This window comes from Silene latifolia, unplaced genomic scaffold, assembly GCF_048544455.1.
Source record: "Silene latifolia isolate original U9 population unplaced genomic scaffold, ASM4854445v1 scaffold_75, whole genome shotgun sequence".
Lineage (NCBI taxonomy): Eukaryota > Viridiplantae > Streptophyta > Magnoliopsida > Caryophyllales > Caryophyllaceae > Silene > Silene latifolia.
Genome location: NW_027413661.1, coordinates 1,683,552 through 1,707,042, shown reverse-complemented (window position 1 = coordinate 1,707,042; position 23,491 = coordinate 1,683,552). Strand labels below are relative to the sequence as shown.

The 23,491-nt window shown below is 41.0% G+C and overlaps 1 non-coding gene across 1 annotated transcript; it reads right to left on the bottom strand.

Moving 5' to 3' along the window:
* Positions 1 to 431: 431 nt before the first annotated feature.
* Positions 432 to 538, bottom strand: LOC141640332 (small nucleolar RNA R71). Its single transcript, XR_012542963.1, has one exon. It is a non-coding gene; the product is annotated as a small nucleolar RNA R71 (small nucleolar RNA).
* Positions 539 to 23,491: the final 22,953 nt, after the last annotated feature.

Here is a 23,491-nt window from a genome sequence, read left to right as displayed (position 1 = left end):
CACAGTTAGAAGACAGGTTTTTGAGAGGAAGACTTGAGTACTCTCATTTTGGCAATTATGGCTACAATATATGATAATCTACACCAAAGGAACACCATCTTCCAAAGGGGCACCGCTTACCTACTCCTACTACCTAGTAACTTCGAGTTTCGTTCTTCTTATATCGATTTAGTGGAGCGAAATCGGTTTGTCGGTCTACCGATGAGGACACCTTGAAGCATATGGAAATTTTCACAGACTCACTCTTGCTCCATACCTATACCAGCTGGGGTGACTCGGGATGAAGTAAAGGGGTTGATGTTCTTATACTCCTTGAAGGATTCAAATGAGATTGGTACCGCTACCTTGATAGGGTAGCAACTAGAGTCACGGACTGGACATCTCTAGCATTAGCCTTCTACAAGAAGTACTTCCCACTTTCAAAGACTGACGCCTTGAGAAGTAAAATCACAAGTTTCAAAGAAGGAGCCGATGAGGGTTTTTGCGAAGCATGGGGACGTTTCAAAAGTTTGGTCCGAGCCGTCCCTCACCATGGTTTCCAAGAATGGTATCTTTGCAACCTATTTTATAATGCTCTATATGATGATTACAAGGTCATCCTGGATGCAAACAAGCTAATGGTAGGTTCCAAAATAATACCGGTCAAAATAAAGGTTGGAACACTATTGAGGAGATGGCAGTCCATAGAGCCGAGTTTGGAAGTTCACGTGGAAAGTCACGAAAGCAAAGTGATGAAATGAGTGCCGTTGTGACACTTATAACTTCTATTATCGCCCGTCTCGAGAAGCTCGAGATTTCTGAAGCTTCCAAGGAGAAAGTTGAAATACCTGTTCAAAACTCAGATGAGATCGAGAAGTTGAGAGAAATGGTCCAACTCCTTTTGGTTCAAGTGGCGAATATGGAAGCAGCCGGGATTGAGTCCTCAAAGAAATTTGTGAAGCAATTGGAGAATATAGAGGCTAAGCAAGTTGCTAATTCTTCAAGCAAATGTGAAGGGCCGATTGAAACGATTAATGCCATTAATCTCAGAAGTGGCCTCTCTTATGAAAGTCCCGACAAGCCAAAGGAAGACTCGAAATGATGAAGAAGCTCGTTTAAATTCGTGCAAAAACGAGCTCAATTGCCGATTTCCGGTCGATCGACCAACATTGTCGGTCGATCGATCAAGCGTCGAAAAAAAATAGTTTCTGATCAGAAACTATTCACACCCAGCACAATCAGTCGATCGACCAACATTGTCAGTCGATCGACTGAGTCACCTGACGAAATCAATTCTGAACAGGAACTGTTCACGCCCAGCCAAGTTAGTCGATCGACCACTAACATCAGTCGATCGACTGACCTCCCAGTACAGGATGCAAATCCGTCAACTAGTTTGCATGATTCTTCACTCATTGATGATTTGACGGGGGTTTTAAACCTACGGAAGCCGAAGGTTACTGATCCTACGGCCGTGTTGCGATCCGTATCCGAGCGTTTGAAGGCTACTAAGCTGGAGCGTAAGTTTGGTAAGTTTCTGGAGATGGTCCAGAATCTCGAGGTAACGGTTCCTTTCACTGATTTAATTACCCAGGTACCCTCTTACGCTAAATTTATGAAGGATATTTTAAATCGTAAGAGAAATTTTCGTGATGATGGTAATGTTGCTTTTGTGGAAGAGTGTAATGCTCTTTCGCAAATTAATGTGCCACCTAAATTAAAGGACCCGGGTAGTTTTTCAATTCCTTGCACTATAGGTAACCACGTAATTGGAAAGGCCCTTTGTGACTTAGGGGCCAGTGTCAGTGTCATGCCGTATTCTGTTTGCGAAAGGTTAAATATTGGTAGACTTAAGGTGACCGATATTACCGTTCAAATGGCAAATAGATCGACTCAGAGACCTATAGGAGTTCTAGAGGATGTACCCGTTCGAGTGGGTAAGTTTTTTATTCCTGTCGATTTCGTTGTTTTGGACATTGCAGAGGACAGTCAGATACCTATTATTTTAGCTAGACCGTTCTTACATACAGCTGGGGCTGTAATAGATGTCAAACGCCGAACCATCACCTTAGAGGTAGGAGATGACACAATTGAGTTCAGCCTTGCTCACAAGGCGACTGCTGACAATGATACGTGTTACTCCATTGATATTGTTGACAAGGCTGTTACTTGTAATTGGAGGGAATCCTTAGCCAAGGATCCCTTAGCTGATCTAACCCGTTTAGATGAGTGTGCAGTATCTGATGGAGAATGCTTTGAGGAGCCAAATGCTTTGGTAGCCTCAATGGAGAGCTACGAGCTCAATGAGGAAGAAGATGAGATGCTTTTAAGCTTGGCCAACGAGAACTTGGTCAACACTTGCTACGCCATTGAAGGTGATTCTGTCTATGCTGTAGAGGTAAAAGTGCCAGAGCGTAAGCCACTTCCTCCTAATCTTAAGTATGTTTTTCTAGATGATACGGAGCAGTACCCAGCTATTGTTAGCTCTAAGCTTAATGATGACCAGCTGTCTGCTTTGATGTGTGTGCTTAAGAAAAAGAGGAAAGCTTTGGGTTACTCTTTGGATGACATTAAGGGCATCAGCCCTGATGTTTGTATGCACAGGATAGAGCTGGAAGAAGGCCACAACCCTTACAGACAGGGTCAACGCAAGTTGAACCCGAAGATGCAGGAAGTTGTTATGGCTGAGGTGATGAAACTACTCGATGCAGGTATTATTTATACAGTTGGCAACTCCAAGTGGGTTAGCCCAGTTCAGGTAGTCCCGAAGAAAGGAGGGACTACCGTGGTTAAAAATGAGAAAAATGAATTAATACCAACTCGAGTAGTGACAGGGTGGCGGATGTGCATTGATTATAGACAGTTGAATGCCGCCACCAAGAAAGACCACTTCCCCCTCCCTTTTGTTGACCAAATGACTGAAAGACTTGCTTCTAACAAATTTTTCTGTTTTCTAGACGGATATTCGTGGTTCTTTCGGATCCCTATTCATCCGGACGATCGAGTAAGACCACTTTTACCTGTCCACGGGTGTTTTTGCGTATCGTAGAATGCCTTTCGGATTGTGTAATGCCCCTGCTACCTTTCAGAGGTGCATGATGGGGATTTTTTCTGATTATATAGAGAATATTATGGAAGTATTCATGGATGATTTTTCAGTTTATGGTAGTGACTTTGATCGTTGTTTAGCTAACCTTGATAAAGTCATGCAGCGTTGTATAGATGTTAATCTTGTTTTAAACTGGGAAAAGTGTCAGTTTATGGTCAATGAGGGAGTTGTGTTAGGGCATCGATTTCGATAAAGGTATACATGTTGATAAGGCAAAGGTGAAGGTGATTGAGCAATTACCTCCTCCCGTGAATGTTAAAGGAGTGAGGAGTTTCCTTGGTCACGCTGGTTTTTACCGGCGTTTCATTAAGGATTTTTCAAAAATTGCTAAACCACTTACACAATTGCTCCTTAAGGATGCTGTCTTTGAATTTACTGATGAGTGCCTTGTCGCTTTTAACAGGTTAAAGGAGGCCCTAGTTTCTGCGCCAATCATTCAAATTACCGATTGGGACCTCCCATTTGAGATCATGTGTGATGCCAGCGATTATGCGATCGGTGCGATTCTGGGACAAATAAAGAATAAAGCTTTGAATGCCATATACTATGCGAGCCGAACTCGGATGATGAGGCTCAAGTCAACTATTTTACCACTGAGAAAGAGTTTCTAGCTGTTGTTTTTGCCTTAGACAAATTTCGGTCTTATTTGTTAGGTTCTAAGGTTATTGTTTATACTGACCATGCAGCGTTGAAGACTCTCTTTATTAAGAAAGATGCGAAGCCGAGGCTTTTGAGGTGGATACTCCTTTTGCAGGAGTTTGATTTGGAGATCAAAGATAAGAAAGGAGCAGAGAATGTGGTAGCTGACCACCTATCTCGTCTGCAGCTGACAGAAAGGGAGGATTCGTTGCCTATTAATGATTCTTTTCCTGATGAGAGTCTGTTAGCTATTACTACTTCAGGGTCTTATCCACCTCCGTGGTTTGCTGATTTTGCTAACTTTCTTTGTGATGTAGGATACCACCCGAGCTTTCATGGCAGCAGAAGAAGCGGTTTGCTTATGATGCTAGACAATATTTTTGGGATGATCCTTATGTTTTCAAGGAATGCGCAGACGGTCTCATCCGGAGATGCGTACCTCAATGGGAGGTGAAGGATATCCTAGAGGCTTGCCACTCTTCTGCTTATGGTGGTCATCACGGTCCGTCCAGATCGTAAGTAAGGTACTCCAATCTGGTTTCTATTGGCCAACTTTTCATGCAGTTATCGCAATTTTGTTCTTGAGTGCGATGCTTGTCAAAGATCGGGAATATTTCCAAGAGACATGAGATGCCACGGTAGGCATTCTTGAGGTTGAGATTTTCGATGTCCGGGGCATTGATTATCAAGGACCTTTTCCGAGCAAATCAAGGTAATAAATATATCCTCGTAGTCAGAGATTATGTATCCAAATGGGTGGAAGCTATTGCTACTCCCCATTGCGATGCAAAGGCCGTGATTAAACTGTTTAAAAAGATTATTTTCCCTCGTTTTGGTGTCCCTCGGGTTGTCATTAGCGATGGGGGAATGCATTTTAAAGAGAAACAACTTAGTGCTTTATTGACTAAATTCGGTGTCCAACATCGTAGAGGTTTGGGGTATCATCCCCAAACTAGTGGTCAAGTTGAGGTTTCTAACAGAGAATTGAAAGAAGTCTTAGCTAAAGTTGTTTCTAAATCACGGAAAGATTGGAGTCTTAAGTTAGATGATGTCTTATGGGCTTATAGAACTGCGTTCAAGACGCCAATCGGGATGTCACCATACCGATTGATTTATGGTAAGACATGTCATCTACCCGTTGAGTTAGAGCGTAAGTCTTGGTGGGCTATATGTGATTTGAATTTGGATCCTAACCTCTCTCGTGAGAAACGCATGACACAGCTGAATGAGCTAGAGGAATTTAGGCTGCTGGCCTATGACAATGCTAGGATCTACAAAGAGAAAACAAAGCGCTAGCACGACAAGAGAATCATCAAGCGCGAATTCCATATTGGCGATAAGGTACTTCTTTTAACGCTCGTATCCGTTTATTTCTGGTAAGTGAAATCCGGTGGACTGCCCTTACACGGTCACAAATGGTCACAAAGTTCGGATCGTTGAATTGGAGACCTCACCGAGAAAGGTTCAAGGTTAATGGCCAATATGTGAAGCATTATCACGGATCAGATGCATATGTTGGGAAAGTCGAGGTATTATACTTCGACCCGTTATCGGATGATGCAAAGTGAGGTAAAAAGGTCGTGCGGGACCTCTTAAACCAGCGCTAACTGGGAGGCAACCCAGGTTGTAATTAATTGTAATTTAGGAATTTTATTTTGTTATTTCATTTAATTTGCATTTTTGAGTTCTTTTGTATTCTTTAATTCCTTTTAATTTGCAATTTCTTGGTTTGGGAATATGTGCGCCTTTGATAATTTTTGCAGGCATTTATTTTATGCAAAGTGCGTAGGTGGCTTACTGGATGTTTGTGAGAGAAGGACAGGAAATTATGATGGCAAAAATGAATTTTGGCGAATTAAAGTCTAAATGCCAGCTCTAGCAGTCGATCGTCTAAGTGGGTCAGTCGATCGACTGAAGCGGAGAAAGCAGAAGCTACTGTGCAGGAGTATTGGTCGATCGACTGGGTCAATGAGTCGATCGACCAATACACGAGACTCCAGAAGCTGTTAAATGAAAGACCGGTCGATCGACCGAGTAAAGTGGTCGATCGACCACTCCGCGGGATCAGAATACAACTAAAAAGGGAAGTTTTCACTCATTCATTCATTCACTTTCACAAACTCAGAAAATCATAAGCAAACCCTAATTTCATCCCCCTTTTCGCGATTTTCACCTGAAATCTCGTCTTACAATTGATTTTTCTTGCTTTAATCTTCAAGTTTCTTCAAGGTATGTCTCTAATCCCATTTCCATGCTCTATTTTCGATTTTACTGCGGTTTTATGCGAAATTTTCGAGTAATGTGCATTTGAGATGGAAAAATCGATTTGGGGAAATTGATTTTTGGGATTGATTTCTTGTCTTTTCTATGCTTTAATCGCTTGTTCTACCCTTTTCCCCTTGATTTTCGACACTAGCTAGCAACGAGGAGGCGATTAAAACCGTTTTCCCCAAAATCTCGAAACCCTAATTTGCGATTCACATCTGATTTTGATTCGGGTTTTCGTAAATTGACATTGTTAGGGGATTCTTGTTGCTAACGAGTTGTTTGCAGGTAATAAAAATGACGAAAGGGAAGGAACACATGTACGAGGGACAGTCGAGTCAAGGAGCTCCCAAGCGGCCACGAGGACCGCCACTGATGATAGAGGCTACCACGGATAGTCTACCTGACTATCCGCAGGTTATCTTTGCTAATTCTACTCAACGTGATAAGTTTTCCCTTTTTGTTGCGAGAATGAAAGTCACAGCTACCCGGTTTCTCCATAAAGATACTTTGGAGAAATTAGGCTGTTATGAGTCGGTTGTGTCCCTGCTAAATGGGACAGGTATGATGGGTCTTGTGGACATGGCTGAGTTCACATACTATGTTTTGACCCTCGAATTCTTTTCGTCTTATGCTTTTGATTCGGCCGCTTTCGTGGCTGATAAGACTAACCCTTGCATTTCCTTTCGACTTTTCAATGTCAACTACTCTCTGACATTAGCTGATTTTGCCGGTTTTGTGGGTCTTTATTTCGAGGGCAGAACCTCGGATACCTCTGATGTTCATCGAGTCATGTGGTCTTGTATCAGTGACTTTCACGGGCCTTAAAGGACGGGCACTTCCGTCCATTTGCCCCCTCTTCGTTATTTTCTACGGCTAATGGGTAATACCATTTTTGGCTGTAAAGAGTCTAATAATGTGAATAATATTGAGCTGTCTATCTTGGCGGGCTATCTGAACGTTGAAAGTCGGATAGCCCGTATTTTTAACATTGCCTACTTGACTGCCGCTCACTTTCAGACTGTAAGTGAGAGCACTTTGACCACTATTGCTTGTGGTGGGTTGGTGACGCGTCTCGCCAACCGTCTTGTTTTACTTTTCCCTCGACAGGAGGACCCCATTGACCCTGACCTACGTTTCATGGACCTTCCTTACGCGAGGGTTGTCTATTGGGTCGATAGACAGATGCGGTGGAAGATTGATTCTTTCATCTGTGACCGCATCCTCATCACTCGGCTACCCTCTGTCCGCCCTCACCATCACTTCTCGGGGGCGCTCGGCCGCCCTTGCCTAGTTACGGGCTTCCTCTCCGTGGCGGCCACTCGCCTCTCGCTAGCACTTCGAGGAGAGCTCGTGCCTCCTCTTCACAGCACCCTCTACCTCCACTCTCTGCTCCTCCCATCGGCTACCCGGCCACTTTTCGACCACCTACTCCTTTGGTTGTCCCTCCGGTCATGGACTAGAGGGCAATGTCACGTGTATTGGGTGATTTGTGCAGGAGCTTTGACCAGCACAGGCTAGACACGGCTCTAGCCCTGTACCCAGTCTACGAGGAGTTAGCCCGAGGGGGGATGCTCCCACAGGGTGCTTGGACTCACCCTTCCTACTTTGTCCCTCCTGTGGGCGGCTACCCTCAGCCTGCCAGGAGACCCCCTCCTACTACTACTGCTGGTGCCTCCACTTCCAGGAGAGCCACTGCCGCTGCTGCTGAGGCGGAGGAGGAGGAGGAGAGCGACTCGGGGTCCGGAGAGGACAGTGGTTCTGATTACGATGGTGGAGATTAGATGCTGGTGACCTCCCCGTTTTTGGCTGGTTTGGGGAGGTCGTATTTTGTGAGTTCCTTCCTTTCTTTATTAGTTTCCTTTTATTTTATTATGCTTTTATTCTCCCATATTTCTGCTGGTGATTTGCTGCTGAGCACAATGAGGGCATTGTGCGTTTTGGTTTGGGGAGGGTATTTGCATATGCCTTTTGTTTTGCATCTGCATTTGTTTTTTATTGCATTTCAGTCACATGTTTAGTGCATTTCTGTTTGCATTTGTTTTTTCATTCATTCAAAAAAAAAAAAATGAAAATTCATAAAAATCAAAAATATCACGTTTACTTTTGCATATAGTTGAGTCGGATTGGAGTTATTAATGATAATTTTGCACTATTAGTCAAATATGTCATTCCTTGCCTTTTCACAGCTGCTCAGCGAGAATTATAAGTGATTTCTCAAATTTTGTTATGGAATTCATTTCGGGTAATTAGACTTGACTCATTACTTTTGGCAAACTACTTATACTTTCTGAGATATAGAGCCTATAACTGGTGACATTCATGACCGGTTAATTTAGGATTGAGAGTAGTACTCCCTTCATTTCATGTTTTCCACGTGTATGAGTTTTGATTGCTTATTGCCTGTACGCATTGGTTTGTGGTCGGTATTGCATGTTTTGAGAACTATTGCATCCTCCCCTTTCTCATTTTACCCCATTAACTCCACTATAAGCTATAACTGCCAGTTGCCCTCAACTACATCCCATACTTAGCCTACCATTGTGCCAAGCTAGGAAGTAGTAGAGGAATTTTTGTCGGATTAGAAGCGGTTTTGGTTCGTTTTGTACTGATGGAGTGAGTATTGATGAGAAGTGAAGGGGATGTTAATGTTTCAATAGAAAGAAAGAAAAATTTCAGAAAAATGAAAAAAAGAGGACTTACCTGGGCGAGAGAGCTCTGGTTGTGACAGGGTGGTCGATCGACTGCCATCACTGTCGATCGATCACCAGCTCAGAAGTTGAAAAAAAAAATAAGCAAAGAAAAAAAAAAAAAAACAGAAAAAAAATTTCAGAAAAGAAAAAAAAAAGAGGAGTTTGAAAATAATAAGGTTTTGGTTGAATTGGAGGCGTTTGTTTGGGATTTTGTGTTGTCTAGTCATTAAAGGCATGGTTTATATGTTGAGTTGGAGGAAGGGATACGGTTTCTGATGGTTAGATAGGTACTAGCTTGGCTCTTACCTTCACTTTTCCATAATTGTTTTGCCCCTTCTTTCCCACTTAGCCTCACATATCCAAATCTTGCAATAGTTTGGCATGTAATAGTCCTTGACGGTGGTTATGCGTATGTACGGTAGCTAGAATCATTATTCATGCTAGTCAAGCATACATGTTTTGTCGGTCGCAGTTTAGGTGAGAGACTGTATTTTCTTTCCTCTCTTTTACATATATTCTTACCATTTGCTTTGCTGAGGGAAGAGTGACCCGGGAGAGTCCGAATGTATAAGTCTTGCAAGGTCGAACGCCCGATTTAATTCCATGATATGCATAAATTTGTTCACTTGATTTAAGCTTTGCAGTAGTTGACTATGTGCATTAAACGGTTTGGCATTGACTTGTAGCTAGCTCTGAGATATACTCCTTTCCATTTAGTTTTTATATGGGTCATAGTGCTTGCTTGGGGACAAGCAAGGTTTGGTTTGGGGGGATTTGATACGTGCATATTCTATACACTTTATCTGCGGTTTTGGCACGTATTTCCATGCATAATTGTTAGCTTAAGGCTACTATTTCTCCCGAAACGGTTTACTTTGCATTTTCTATGATTTACTGTAGGAATGAGTGGAAGTAAGCTAAATCAAGCCTAATTCGTCCTCCGGGGGCAACTTCAAGGAAGCCTAGAGAAGGAGATTCGGATTCACCCACCTTGGGATGCGTGCAAAGGAGTGAAGAGCTGATTTGAAGGAACAAAAAGAGCCACAGCACAGCATTACCAGTCGAACGACCACTCCCACCAGTCGATCGACCGTTGAAATCAAGCAGAAGCTGCTGTTCTGCATTTACAGTCGATCTGTAACACCCCGCGCTTTCCTTATATTTTAAATAAATTTTTAAGTAATTTTTATTAAATAATTATTATTTAAAGCTTATTTTCATAAAATATCGTCATAGCCGTGTAACGGTAATAATAGTGTAGATTTTAATAATATTATTCTCCGTCTCGAGTTATAATAGACTTGGGACGAAAATTCTAGTGGATACCGACTCATTTTGAGTTATTGGGCTTAACTTGACTCATGGGCCTTTTCACTCCTCTTTCCTCTACACTAACCCCCAACTAAACCCTCACAACTTCATCTCCCTCATTCTAATTTCTGAAATTTCCCCAACAACCACTCCACCATTGTTAAACCCTTGCTCTAAACCCTAAAATCACCATAACTCACTCAATTCTTCGCTAATCTCGTTCCTTTTCGCGCCATTCTCTTCCTTTTCTCATTTCCCTTGTTTCTAAGTAAGAAAGTTGCCATCTTTTCCTCTTTTTCGAAATTCTCATCTTTCAAGGATGTAAATTCTTGACTTAATATCTTTATTTTTGTGTTTAGGGGAGAACTTGGACAACCCGGAGGAGGATAGCTACATCATTGACGAGTCTTTAGAAGATTGAAGTGCAAAAAGGTAACGGTGATGGGTTACTCGACTTTTATGTTAAAATTGTGTGGTTTTATGTAGTTATAATCTCATATGAATGTTAAAAGTTGTATCTTTCATGATTGGTGCTAATTTGGATGTTGAATATCATGCTTGTTTGCAATTCTCACATGTTTGGTGGAAAATCTCATGCTACATCTCTTGAATCCAAAATTACCCATTCACATGCTCAAATATGTGTTTTTGCGAGTTAGAATCATGCTAGGATACGTAAACAATTGATGGGAAACGATTTTTGTTGGTTTCAAATGGTTTGGAAGTGTTTTGCATTGAATCCGCGTGTTTGTAGTCCCAGTAGGGTGATCCGGGCGGCTTCTTGACCGGGTGGGAGTTCCTGTAAGTTTTTGAACACATTTTAGAAAGCCTGTAGTCCCAGTAGGGTGACCGTGGCGGTCTCTTGACCGGTTTGGGAGTACACTGAGGGTTTTATGTGTTTTTGAAATTTGGCCGTATTCCCAGCCGGTGGACCGGCAGCCGGTCTACTGACCGGCTGGGAGCGCACTGTAAGTTTTATTAAATTTCTGATTTTGGCATGTTGTCCCGGTAGGTGGCCGTGCGGTACACACCTCCCGGTACCGGGAGTCCCCTGTTTGCTCTATTTCACTTGTGACTTCTAATAACGATTGAGTTATGCATGTATCTTCTTTCCTATCGATAATTAGTTACTTTAAGACTCATTAATGTTATGAACATGCAAAATGGTTATGGTTCTTGTTCGGACCCGAGTGTGACATTTTACATTGTGAGACTACTCGACATTCCCTATTTATTTGCCCTCGGACATTGGGTTACGGTTAGGTGCCATTGCCTCCGAGTTGGGCTATTTTTCCTTCCGCCTCTACGGACCGGGGGTCACGGTTAGGTGACAAGGTTCCGCTTGAGGTTACTCGACTTTCGGGCACGGTTAGGTGTACCATATTTCGAGTCTTGGATACGATTTGGTATCGTTTGTCGAATCGGGTGTCGTCCATCCCGAGAGTCTGGCCAGGTTTAGACTAGGACCGTATTATGATCGTCGTCCTACCAAGAGGTTGGAGTCTAGAGGGTTGTCTTGTTTGAGTCTATACTTTGTAATTGTCTTACATTTGAGTCGAGTTGATATGTGGCAGTTTGACCTAATAATCCTCCTCTCATTTGTGCTTTACCATTCCTATTTTCTTGTGCCCACTAATCATGATTTTCTTATTACCGTAAGTATTTATTCTTATGCTTGTTTATTTAATTAAATTCCTAATTACTTGTATTTTGACATATTGTGGCTGGGAGAACCCTGAGTTACTCCCCACTGACTGTGGCTTTCATATTTATTATGAATGACAGGTTTGTGATGAAGCTTAAGTGGGGAAGACCGTGTGAGCTAGCGAGTTCTTAGCTCGGACCTTATTTAGTTATCATTTAATAGACTCACCTACTTTTGAACTATGTTAATTCGTGGGATATCGTTTCCCCAATAAATAGACTTGTGTTATAAACTTAAACTTAATTATCTAAACTTATTTATCGTGTTGGTGATGCCTCGCGTTGGACTTCATTAGAAGCCTTAAAAGTTTTAAAAATCTCGTGTTTCCGCCACGATTTACTAGTTACTTTTAGTTACCTCAACGAGGGGTGTCACAGTTGGTATCAGAGCATATATTGCTCCCGACGCACACACGTGTACCCCAACTTAAAATTTTTACTTGACCTTGAATAATGAATGAGAGATGGGTAGAATTAAGGACCTAAGTTGGTAGCCTTTTTGTGTATGCTTTGTGATAGGTTCTAACTTGTTTACTCTTGTGCAAAGAAGATGGCACGACCAACCGTTGTGGAAAATGCTATCATGCAAGCCCTCACCCAAGTGCTTTCTAATCAACAAAATGCTCAACCCGCTCCCCCTACACATGAAGCAAACCGTCAAGGAAGTTATGCTTGGATTGCAAGTCAACTAGCAAGGAACAAGGCTAAGACCTATGGTGGTGAAGTGGATCCCGTTGCTCTCTCGGAATGGTTTCGTGATATGGAGAAGAACTTCTCTCTCTTTGATGCCCGAGAGGAGGACAAGGTGAGATTAGCCTCTCACTTTCTTGTGAAGGAAGCCGATAGGTGGTGGACTTTGACCGGTCCTACCGCTACTCAAGACCCCAACTTTGATTGGAACCGCTTCAAGTCACTTGTGGAGACTCGCTTCTACCCTAAGGAGCTCAAGCAACAAAGATTGAAGGAATTCATGGATTTCAAGCAAGGGAAGCTATCAATTCAAGCCTACACCGACAAGTTTAATGAACTTGCTCATTATGCCTCCAAGTTCGTGAAAGATGAAGAGGATCGTGTCTACTTCTACAAGAACAAGTTGAATCCTAAGGTGGAAAGCATGGTGAGAAGAAGCTCAACTACCTTTGTGGAAGTCTATGATGATGCTATTTGGGCCGAAAGCTCTTTGAAGGCCATTGAAGAAGATTCCAAAACCCACTCCTCTTCTCATTCTTATCGTTCTAACTTTCATGGCAAGAGACCATTTGTGCCTTCTACTTCCAACTATGCCAACAAGAGAAGGTTTGTGCCAAGGATGCAAGACCATGGAGGACAAGGACCAAGAGCACAAGAACCTAGAGGACAAGTTCCCACACCAACTATTGAACTTGAGAAGGACCGTAAGTGCTACCATTGTAGACAAGCTCTACACCCCGGAGTTGGATGTTATGGCAAGCCCTTGACTTACTTTCATTGTAAGAAGCCCGGACATCGTGTTGCCGATTGCCCCGAGAAGAAGAATGCTCCTACTCCAAATGCTAGGCCAAGAGGAACTATCTTTGTCATGAGTCGAGCCGAAGCCGCCGCTCATCCCGATATCATTACGGGTATGTTCTCAATTTTTGATCAACCTTGCCTCATTTTATTTGATACCGGCGCATCTTTATCTTTTATATCTTCCAAATTCTCCGAAAAGCTAGCCATTGAACCAATTCCTAGTGAGGAAACTTCTATATCCTTACCTTCCGGAGAAATGTTCTCTTGTTCCCTTTCTTTCGCCGACATTCCTATCTCTATTTCGGGAACCTTGTTCCCCGCTAACCTACTTCGTTTTCCCCTTGAGGAATTCGATGTGATTTTGGGTATGGATTGGTTGTCAAAGTATGATGCAAGATTCGAGTGTAGAGACCAAAAGATTCACCTCAAGAGTCCGCTAGGCACTCGTGTGTCTTATAGAGGAGTCCGTTCCCAAGAAGGTGTGAAGTTGATTTCCGCTTTGAAGTTGATGAGTATGAGGAGGAAAGGTTACCAAATCTTTCTTTGTGTGGTGACTTCTACCTCCCCTCCCCTACCGAAGATCGAGGAAGTGCCCGTGGTTTGTGAGTTCGCCGATGTCTTTCCCAAGAATTGCCCTAATTCCTCCCGAGCGTGATGTTGAGTTCTCTATCAACCTTGTACCGAACCGCCCGATTGCTAAAGCCCCGTCGTCGTATGGCGCCAACCGAGTTGAAGGAGTTGAGAAAGCAACTTGATGAAATGATTGAGAAAGGATTCATTAGACCTAGTGCCTCGCCTTGGGGTGCTCCCGTTCTCTTTGTGAAGAAGAAAGATGGATCGATGAGACTTTGCATTGACTACCGTGAGCTTAACCGTGTTACCATCAAGAACAAGTATCCTCTACCAAGGATTGAAGATTTGTTTGATCAACTCAAAGGTGCTTCTACTTTCTCCAAGATTGATTTGAGATCCGGTTATCATCAAATTCCCGTTCGTGAGTCCGATATCCCTAAGACCGCCTTTAGCACGAGATATGGACATTTCGAGTTTAAGGTGATGCCCTTTGGTTTAACCAATGCCCCTTCTATCTTCATGGACCAAATGAACCGGACCTTTAGTGAGTTCTTAGACAAGTGTGTTGTGGTTTTCATTGACGATATCCTCATCTTTTTGAAGTCCGAAGAAGAGCATGCCGATCACCTTCGTATCATTTTGGAAATCCTCCGTCGTCAAAAGTGGTTTGCCAAATTCTCCAAGTGTGAATTTTGGTTGTCTAAGGTGTCTTTTCTAGGCCATGTGATATCTAAGGATGGTGTCATGGTAGATCCTTCGAAGATTGAAGCCGTGATTGAGTGGAAGAGTCCAACCGATGTTGGTGAGATCCGTAGTTTCTTGGGTTTGGCGGGTTACTACCGTCGCTTTGTGAAAGATTTTTCCAAGCTTGCTAGACCGATGACTCAACTTTTGAAGAAAGAGACCAAGTTTGTGTGGACCGAAGCTTGTGAAGGTGCATTCCAAGAGTTGAAGAAGAGGTTGACTACCGCTCCCGTGTTGACCTTGCCCGAGGATGGCGTTGACTTTGATGTGTTTTGTGATGCTTCTAAGATGGGTTTGGGTTGTGTTCTCATGCAAAATAGAAGAGTTGTTGCCTATGCTTCGCGACAATTGAGAGTTCATGAGGTGAACTATCCCACTCATGATTTGGAATTAGCCGCCATCGTTCATGCTTTGAAGATGTGGAGACACTACCTCATTGGAGTCCATTGCCGTATCTACACCGACCATAAGAGTTTGAGGTACATCTTCACCCAAAAGGATTTGAATATGAGACAACGACGATGGTTGGAATTGGTGAATGATTATGACATGGAGTTGTTGTATCATGAAGGAAAGGCAAATGTGGTTGCCGATGCCCTTAGTAGGAAGTCTACTCATTCCTTGAATGCTATCCGTGTACTCCCCGATGACCTTTGTGCCGAGTTTCGTAAGTTAAGTTTGCAACTTGTGGAGAGTGGTTTTGATTATCTTGGTGCTATGGTTGCCGAGCCCGTTCTTCACCGTGAGATTCTAGATAGCCTTGTGGACGATGCTACCTTTAGAAGTTTTCAAGCCAAGCTCCTTGAAGGGAAAGCAAAGGATTGTGAGATTGATGCTAGAGGTTACCTTCGTTCACAGGACGCATGTATGTGCCCGATGCCGTTGACTTGAGGAAGAGAGTTCTAGATGAAGCTCATCTATCACCTTATTCGATTCACCCCGGAGGAGACAAGATGTATAAAGATTTGAAGCTTCAGTTTTGGTGGCCTAACATGAAGAATGACATCGTGTCATATGTTGGAAGATGTCTTACTTGTCAACAAGTGAAGATTGAGCATAAGAGACCCGGTGGTTTGCTACAACCGTTGGATGTTCCTTTATGGAAGTGGGAGTCCATTTCCATGGATTTTGTGATGGCTTTGCCTAAGACCGTTGGTGGAAAGGATGCCGTATGGGTTGTTGTGGATAGGTTGACCAAGTGTGCTAGGTTCATCCCTATCAAAGAAACTTGGAGTTTAGACCGTCTTGCTAGTGCTTATGTTGATGAGATCGTTCGTTACCATGGTGTTCCTAAGGAGATCATTTCGGATCGCGACCCGCGTTTTTGTTCAAGATTTTGGAAAGCTTTGCAAGATGATATGGGTAGTAAGTTGTTGATGAGTACCGCTTTTCATGCCGCTACCGATGGACAATCCGAGAGGACGATTCAAACTTTAGAAGACTTGTTGCGTGCTTGTGCCCTTGATTTTCATTCTAGTTGGGAGAAGAGCTTACCTTTGGTGGAATTTTCTTACAACAATAGTTATCATGCTTCTATCAAGATGGCCCCTTATGAAGCCCTTTATGGAAGGAAATGCCGAAGTCCGATTTGTTGGGATCAAGCAAGTGATGTCCGTGATCTAGGACCCGACAAGTTAGCCGAGACGATTGATCAAGTGAAGCTTATCCGTGAAAGAATGAAAGCCGCCCAAGATCGACAAAAGTCTTATGCCGATGTTCGCCGTCGACCCTTGGAGTTTGAAGTTGGAGATAAAGTATTCTTGAAAGTGTCCCCGATGAAAGGAGTAAAGAGATTTGGAGTCAAAGGGAAGTTGAGTCCAAAGTACATTGGACCTTACGAAGTGGTAAAGAGGATTGGTGTCGTGGCTTATAAGTTGGATTTGCCCCCGAGTTTGGGTAAAGTTCATGATGTCTTTCATGTTTCTCAACTTAGGAAATACATTAGCGACCCTAGTCATGTGTTGCAAAATGAGATTCACGAGCTTGAGCCTAGTCTTTCCTTCGAGGAGAGACCGATTAAGATTTTGGATAAGAAGGAGAAGAAGCTAAGGAGCAAAGTGGTGCCCTTGGTGAAGGTTTTGTGGAAGTGTGGTGATGTAGAAGAAGAGACTTGGGAGCCGGAAGCTTACATGCGTGTCAAGTACCCTAGTTTGTTTTCTTAAGGTAATACCTTTTCGTTTCAAGTTTCGAGGGCAAAACTTTTTAAAAGGTGGGATGATTGTAACACCCCACGCTTTCCTTATATTTTAAATAAATTTTTAAGTAATTTTTATTAAATAATTATTATTTAAAGCTTATTTTCATAAAATATCGTCATAGCCGTATAACGCTAATAATAGTGTAGATTTTAATAATATTATTCTCCGTCTCGAGTTATAATAGACTTGGGACGAAAATTCTAGTGGATACCGACTCATTTTGAGTTATTGGGCTTAACTTGACTCATGGGCCTTTTCTCTCCTCTTTCCTCTACACTAACCCCCAACTAAACCCTCACAACTTCATCTCCCTCATTCTCATTTCTGAAATTTCCCCAACAACCACTCCACCATTGTTAAACCCTTGCTCTAAACCCTAAAATCACCATAACTCACTCAATTCTTCGCTAATCTCGTTCCTTTTCGCGCCATTCTCTTCCTTTTCTCATTTCCCTTGTTTCTAAGTAAGAAAGTTGCCATCTTTTCCTCTTTTTCGAAATTCTCATCTTTCAAGGATGTAAATTCTTGACTTAATATCTTTATTTTTGTGTTTAGGGGAGAACTTGGACAACCCGGAGGAGGATAGCTACATCATTGACGAGTCTTTAGAAGATTGAAGTGCAAAAAGGTAACGGTGATGGGTTACTCGACTTTTATGTTAAAATTGTGTGGTTTTATGTAGTTATAATCTCATATGAATGTTAAAAGTTGTATCTTTCATGATTGGTGCTAATTTGGATGTTGAATATCATGCTTGTTTGCAATTCTCACATGTTTGGTGGAAAATCTCATGCTACATCTCTTGAATCCGAAATTACCCATTCACATGCTCAAATATGTGTTTTTGCGAGTTAGAATCATGCTAGGATACGTAAACAATTGATGGGAAACGATTTTTGTTGGTTTCAAATGGTTTGGAAGTGTTTTGCATTGAATCCGCGTGTTTGTAGTCCCAGCCGGGTGACCGGCGGCCGGTCTACTGACCGGCTGGGAGTTCCTGTAAGTTTTTGAACACATTTTAGAAAGCCTGTAGTCCCAGCCGGGTGACCGGCGGCCGGTCTACTGACCGGCTGGGAGTACACTGAGGGTTTTATGTGTTTTTGAAATTTGGCCGTATTCCCAAATGGACCGTGGACAGCCGGTCTCTTGACCGGCTGAGCGCGCATGTGTAAGTTTTATTAAATTTCTGATTTTGGCATGTTGTCCCAGCCGGTGGCCCGGCGGCCGGTACACCTCCCGGCTGGGAGTCCCCTGTTTGCTCTATTTCACTTGTGACTTCTAATAACGATTGAGTTATGCATGTATCTTCTTTCCTATCGATAATTAGTTACTTTAAGACTCATTAATGTTATGAACATGCAAAATGGTTATGGTTCTTGTTCGGACCCGAGTGTGACATTTTACATTGTGAGACTACTCGACATTCCCTATTTATTTGCCCTCGGACATTGGGTCACGGTTAGGTGCCATTGCCTCCGAGTTGGGCTATTTTTCCTTCCGCCTCTTCGGACCGGGGGTCACGGTTAGGTGACAAGGTTCCGCTTGAGGTTACTCGACTTTCGGGCACGGTTAGGTGTACCATATTTTGAGTCTTGGATACGATTTGGTATCGTTTGTCGAATCGGGTGTCGTCCATCCCGAGAGTCCGCCAGTTTAGACTAGGACCGTATTATGATCGTCGTCCTACCAAGAGGTTGGAGTCTAGAGGGTTGTCTTGTTTGAGTCTATACTTTGTAATTGTCTTACATTTGAGTCGAGTTGATATGTGGCAGTTTGACCTAATAATCCTCCTCTCATTTGTGCTTTACCATTCCTATTTTCTTGTGCCCACTAATCATGATTTTCTTATTACCGTAAGTATTTATTCTTATGCTTGTTTATTTAATTAAATTCCTAATTACTTGTATTTTGACATATTGTGGCTGGGAGAACCCTGAGTTACTCCCCACTGACTGTGGCTTTCATATTTATTATGAATGATAGGTTTGTGATGAAGCTTAAGTGGGGAAGACCGTGTGAGCTAGCGAGTTCTTACCTCGGACCTTATTTAGTTATCATTTAATAGACTCACCTACTTTTGAACTATGTTAATTCGTGGGATATCTTTTCCCCAATAAATAGACTTGTGTTATAAACTTAAACTTAACTATCTAAACTTATTTATCGTGTTGGTGATGCCTCGCGTTGGACTTCATTAGAAGCCTTAAAAGTTTTAAAAATCTCGTGTTTCCGCCACGATTTACTAGTTACTTTTAGTTACCTCAACGAGGGGTGTCACACGATCGACCATGCTGACCGGTCGATCGACCAGCCTTCGAGCTGAGAATTTTTTCTTCGTGTTAGACTTTTAAAAGCCCAACTTGTAATTAACCTTTGGCATCTTTTATCAGTGGAACGCAGCAATTTTTAGGTTATGCTTTTCATTATTGAAAAACTCAGTTTTTAGATCTAGCTTTGCTGACGGGAAACCTGGAATTCGATACATTGTTCTTTAATTCAATTAGTAAGTTTTTATGCAATTCCTTTCTTCTTTTAATTCTTGTTATTTCTATTCTTGTTTTTACCAATTTAATTCCAGAAATTCATCTCTTGTCTTTTGTCTTTTATTTAAATTCAATCATGTCAATCTTGTTCTTTGTTATCAATTTAACAATTGTTTTAGTTTTAGTCATGCGTAGCTAATTGTTTTGATTGGGAATGAGGTGAACCATGGCATAAATTAGGATTGTTTGTTAGCATGAATTCTTCCGTTTCGATTTTGTCGTCTGTTGATATGCCTTTTTGCTAGATTGAAAGATTAGTAATTAGAATTATCATTAGATTGGAATTTCTCTTGAGTTAAAGCTTTGAGAAATTTCGGGGAATTAGAAGACCGCAAGGTTAATTTGAGCATAGATCGAAAGGCTTGCTTATACCCCCTTAGACCGTATTATAGGATTTCTGCTACCTTATTGTCCTGACCATTGCCATGGTGAACCGAATTTCCCGATCCTCTTTTTATCTTGTTGAGAAATTTCGTTTTAGTAATTTGGTCAATTTAGTCAACCAATCTCAAAACCCCCCAATTAATTGTTACTTTTATAGACTGAAAAATAGCAAACAAAATCAACCTTGTCTCTCTGTGGTTCGACCCTTACTATCACTAGCTATAGTTTTAGTTTGGAACTATAAATTTAATTTTGATACAAAACGACGGTATCACTACTCAATCGAAACATTTCAAGAATTGAAATACATTTTGCTTTGCCAAGTTATTAAGATTAAAACCATATATGTTCCCAACATATCCTTTCAAAATACCTATTTTGAAGAGATTTCAATCTTAAACTTATGGAAAGAGATTTTAATCTCTAACTCATTCATTTTTATAATGATGCGTAGAAATGTCATTATTTAAATGTGAAATCCCATTTAATACACGTCCTTCTCAAAATACTCTTTTTCGGAAGGAAGTTTAACCATTTCATTTTCATAATGAGGTTAAGTAATGACACTGGCGTGATTAACAATTAACTTAGCTTTTGTAGATATCGGCATATCTTCCTTTGCAACTTTTAATCATAAATCTCATTTATATTCGAAGATGCAACTTTGTTTTATTTAGGCTCTTAAGTAAATTCTACTATTGAAACTTTTGGTCATATGTTGTTCATAAACTAGCCAAATCTCTTGTTAAGACTTTTCTTTAGTCATTTTCTTTCAAAACTTTCTTTTGGTCTCCTCGTGTAGTTATCTTAAGAACATATTCTTTTGATTACTTCCCTTGGTCTCTTTTGTCATGTAGATCTCATCTATTCGAGACCATAGATCTCATCTATTCATGTATACTATCTAATTTGGTATACAAATCATTCTTTCTTTCGTAGATCTCATTTACTTAAGCATATACAAATAATTCTTTGTATTCTTTGTGTCTTCATTTTTATCCCACTCTATCTTAAGAATAAATATACTAGATATTCAAAGATAGCTTATGAGACACAAGTAGTGATTTCAAATTAGAAGGAGGACTATCTCATAGATTGACTAATAGATTTTAGATTTGATGAGTGTACTCAGTAATTGACATTCCTTTGGGAGAGTTCATCAACTCAACATCACTTTATAATTGATCATACACAAGCCTTAAGCTTGTGGACATATAATGAATCCCATCATCATAGTTGTCTATTGGATCACTTTAAGTAGATGATCATATGTTTCTATGTGCAAGCAAATAAAGACGAATTATTAGAACAAATAAATACGATAAAAGGGGTGACTTGGGTTGCAAGCCAAGCCACTATTATCCAAAATACAACCATTGTTTAGAAAGGATCAACCATTTCCATGTCGAACACGGAAATCAAAATAGTTCTAAAAATTCATAACATTAAAATAAAGACAATAAAATCTAAGCTTCATCGGTAGCTACTCCTAGCTCCTTCATGATTTCTCAAGCTTGCTTCTCTTTTCCCTTGTCTTTGCTTGGAGGAGGCCCTATTTACAATAAAAGGGGATACATTATCACAACTTTGTATCAAAATACCATAGTTGAATTAGAAACATAAAAGAAAGGATAGTCATTTACCTACTGGAGTGATCTTTCCAGCTTTGATGTCACCAAGATACTTGGAACAATTCCTCCTCCAATGTCTCAACACCATTACAATAATGGCATTTATCAAGAGGACCCTTCTTGGTCTTGGAAGTGCTAGCTTCAAAAGTCTTAGCCTTGGTGGACATGGGAGCTTGCCTCTTACCCTTTTTCCCATTCCTTTTGAACTTCCCCTTGCTCTTAGTGCTTATATTAATCACATCCTTAGGTGGGTTAACATTTAGCCCCATGTCTCTTTCGGCTTGCACAAGTTACTTGTGCAACTCTTCAAGAGACACGTCCTTGTCTTGCATGTTAAAATTCACCCGGAATTGAACATACGCTTTGACTTTGGATAAGGAGTGTAGAATCCTATCTACAATGAGCTCTTTGGGGATTTCAACCTTTTGAAGTTTCAATGTCTCGACTAGCTCCAACAATTTGAGCACGTGAGGGCTAACCTTTTGCCCCTCCTTAAAATCGAGATCAAAGAATGTCGAGGCCGCCTCATATTGGACGATCCTCGGTGCTTGCGAAAACATTGTCACAAGTTTGGAATAGATTTCATAAGCGGTGACCATTTTGAAGGCTCTCCTTTGGAGATCCGCCTTCATAGCAAAAATCAATACATTTTTCATAGCGGCGGACTCTTTGTGGTAAGCCTCATATGCTTCCCTAGTGGCGGCACTCGACCTAGCATTAGGTTCGGGTGGAGAGGCTTCGGTGAGGTAACGAAGCTTGTCGTCACCTTGGGCGGCTAATTTGAGTTGGGCATCCCAATCGGAGAAATTCGACCCATTCTTTTCAAGTTTACAACGATCCATGAAGGATCGGAGCCATGAAACATTAGTGAGAGGTGCGGCGTTGGTGTTTGGTGCGGCCATTTGTTATGAGAAATAAAAGTGGTCTACAAAACAAAATAGAAGGAATAAAACACTTGTCGTTTTAAAATAATAATAACACTCGTAAAATTTTTAATTTAAACAAGTTTTATTGCATTTATCTAGTGACCTCTACCCAACTTGATAAATGATTCCAAGACCCAAATTCATATTAACTTAGGCATCGGTAAAGCCGAATACAACCCTCATCCATATAACTCGGTGGATTAACTTTTTAATCGATTCTACTTTTATAACTCTTGGTCGATAAATTTACATTAATATTTATCTTTAGCCCGAAACACATCCGGCAACCGTCGAGAATACTTTCGTTGAGTTCAACCCAAATTTCGAATAAATGTGTCCATGATCCAAATTTACATCAACTTGGGCATCGGTAAAGTCGAATACAACCCTTATCTTTATAAATTCGGTGGGTAGACATTTATCACCCACTTCCCCTACGTAGCAAGGTTTGTACCCCGGTAAGGCCGAGTGCACTCCCTCACGAAATAGGTTTTCATGGTTTCTACTTTTTGGTAAGGCTAAGTCTCAATTGTTTATTTAAGCGAGAGGTCATGTCAATTTATTATCTATCACGTTTTAAGTGAACTAAAGCGGTGAACTACGATAATTGTAATTGACACGGTCGATATACTCGATATAATGATAATGCATGTTTTAGTTATGGCGATTTAGCGATGCATGCAACATGTAAATAAAATGCAAAGCATAAATAAAATCCTAGTATGACCTTCCTAAAATAGTAAATCTAATAAACTATTAAAAATTCGGAAACCAACTCCTTTGGTCCCTTGAACTTCTGTCTTGGCACGCATTTCAAGGCAACATTCTTTGATGGATCGCCTTCTCGAGTGGCACCGTCTTCAAGGAACTCCGAAATAAATAAATTACATAATAAATTACATAATTTCCTATTATACATTTGTAATTAAAAATAAAAATAAATCTATTAAATTACAAAACGGTGATACGAGATCACAAAAAATTACAACCGAATCGATATTCCCATACATTTCGGGTAATATCAATTAAAACTAAGGCCATACTAAGTAAAATTATATAATTCAAAAATTACATAAAATTAAAATATGACAATCATAAATAAAATGCAGCATTATAATATGTATGAACATGCCCAATTTTATGGTAAATCGCCTTTTAAGGAGCCAATATCGTATATTAATCGGTTTTTACGGATTTGCGTGATTTAACCTTTTAAAATCACAATAATTACATAAAATCATATTTATGTACAAGTTAATTACCCTAACCATCTTAGGACTCAAAATTAGTCTCCACTAACA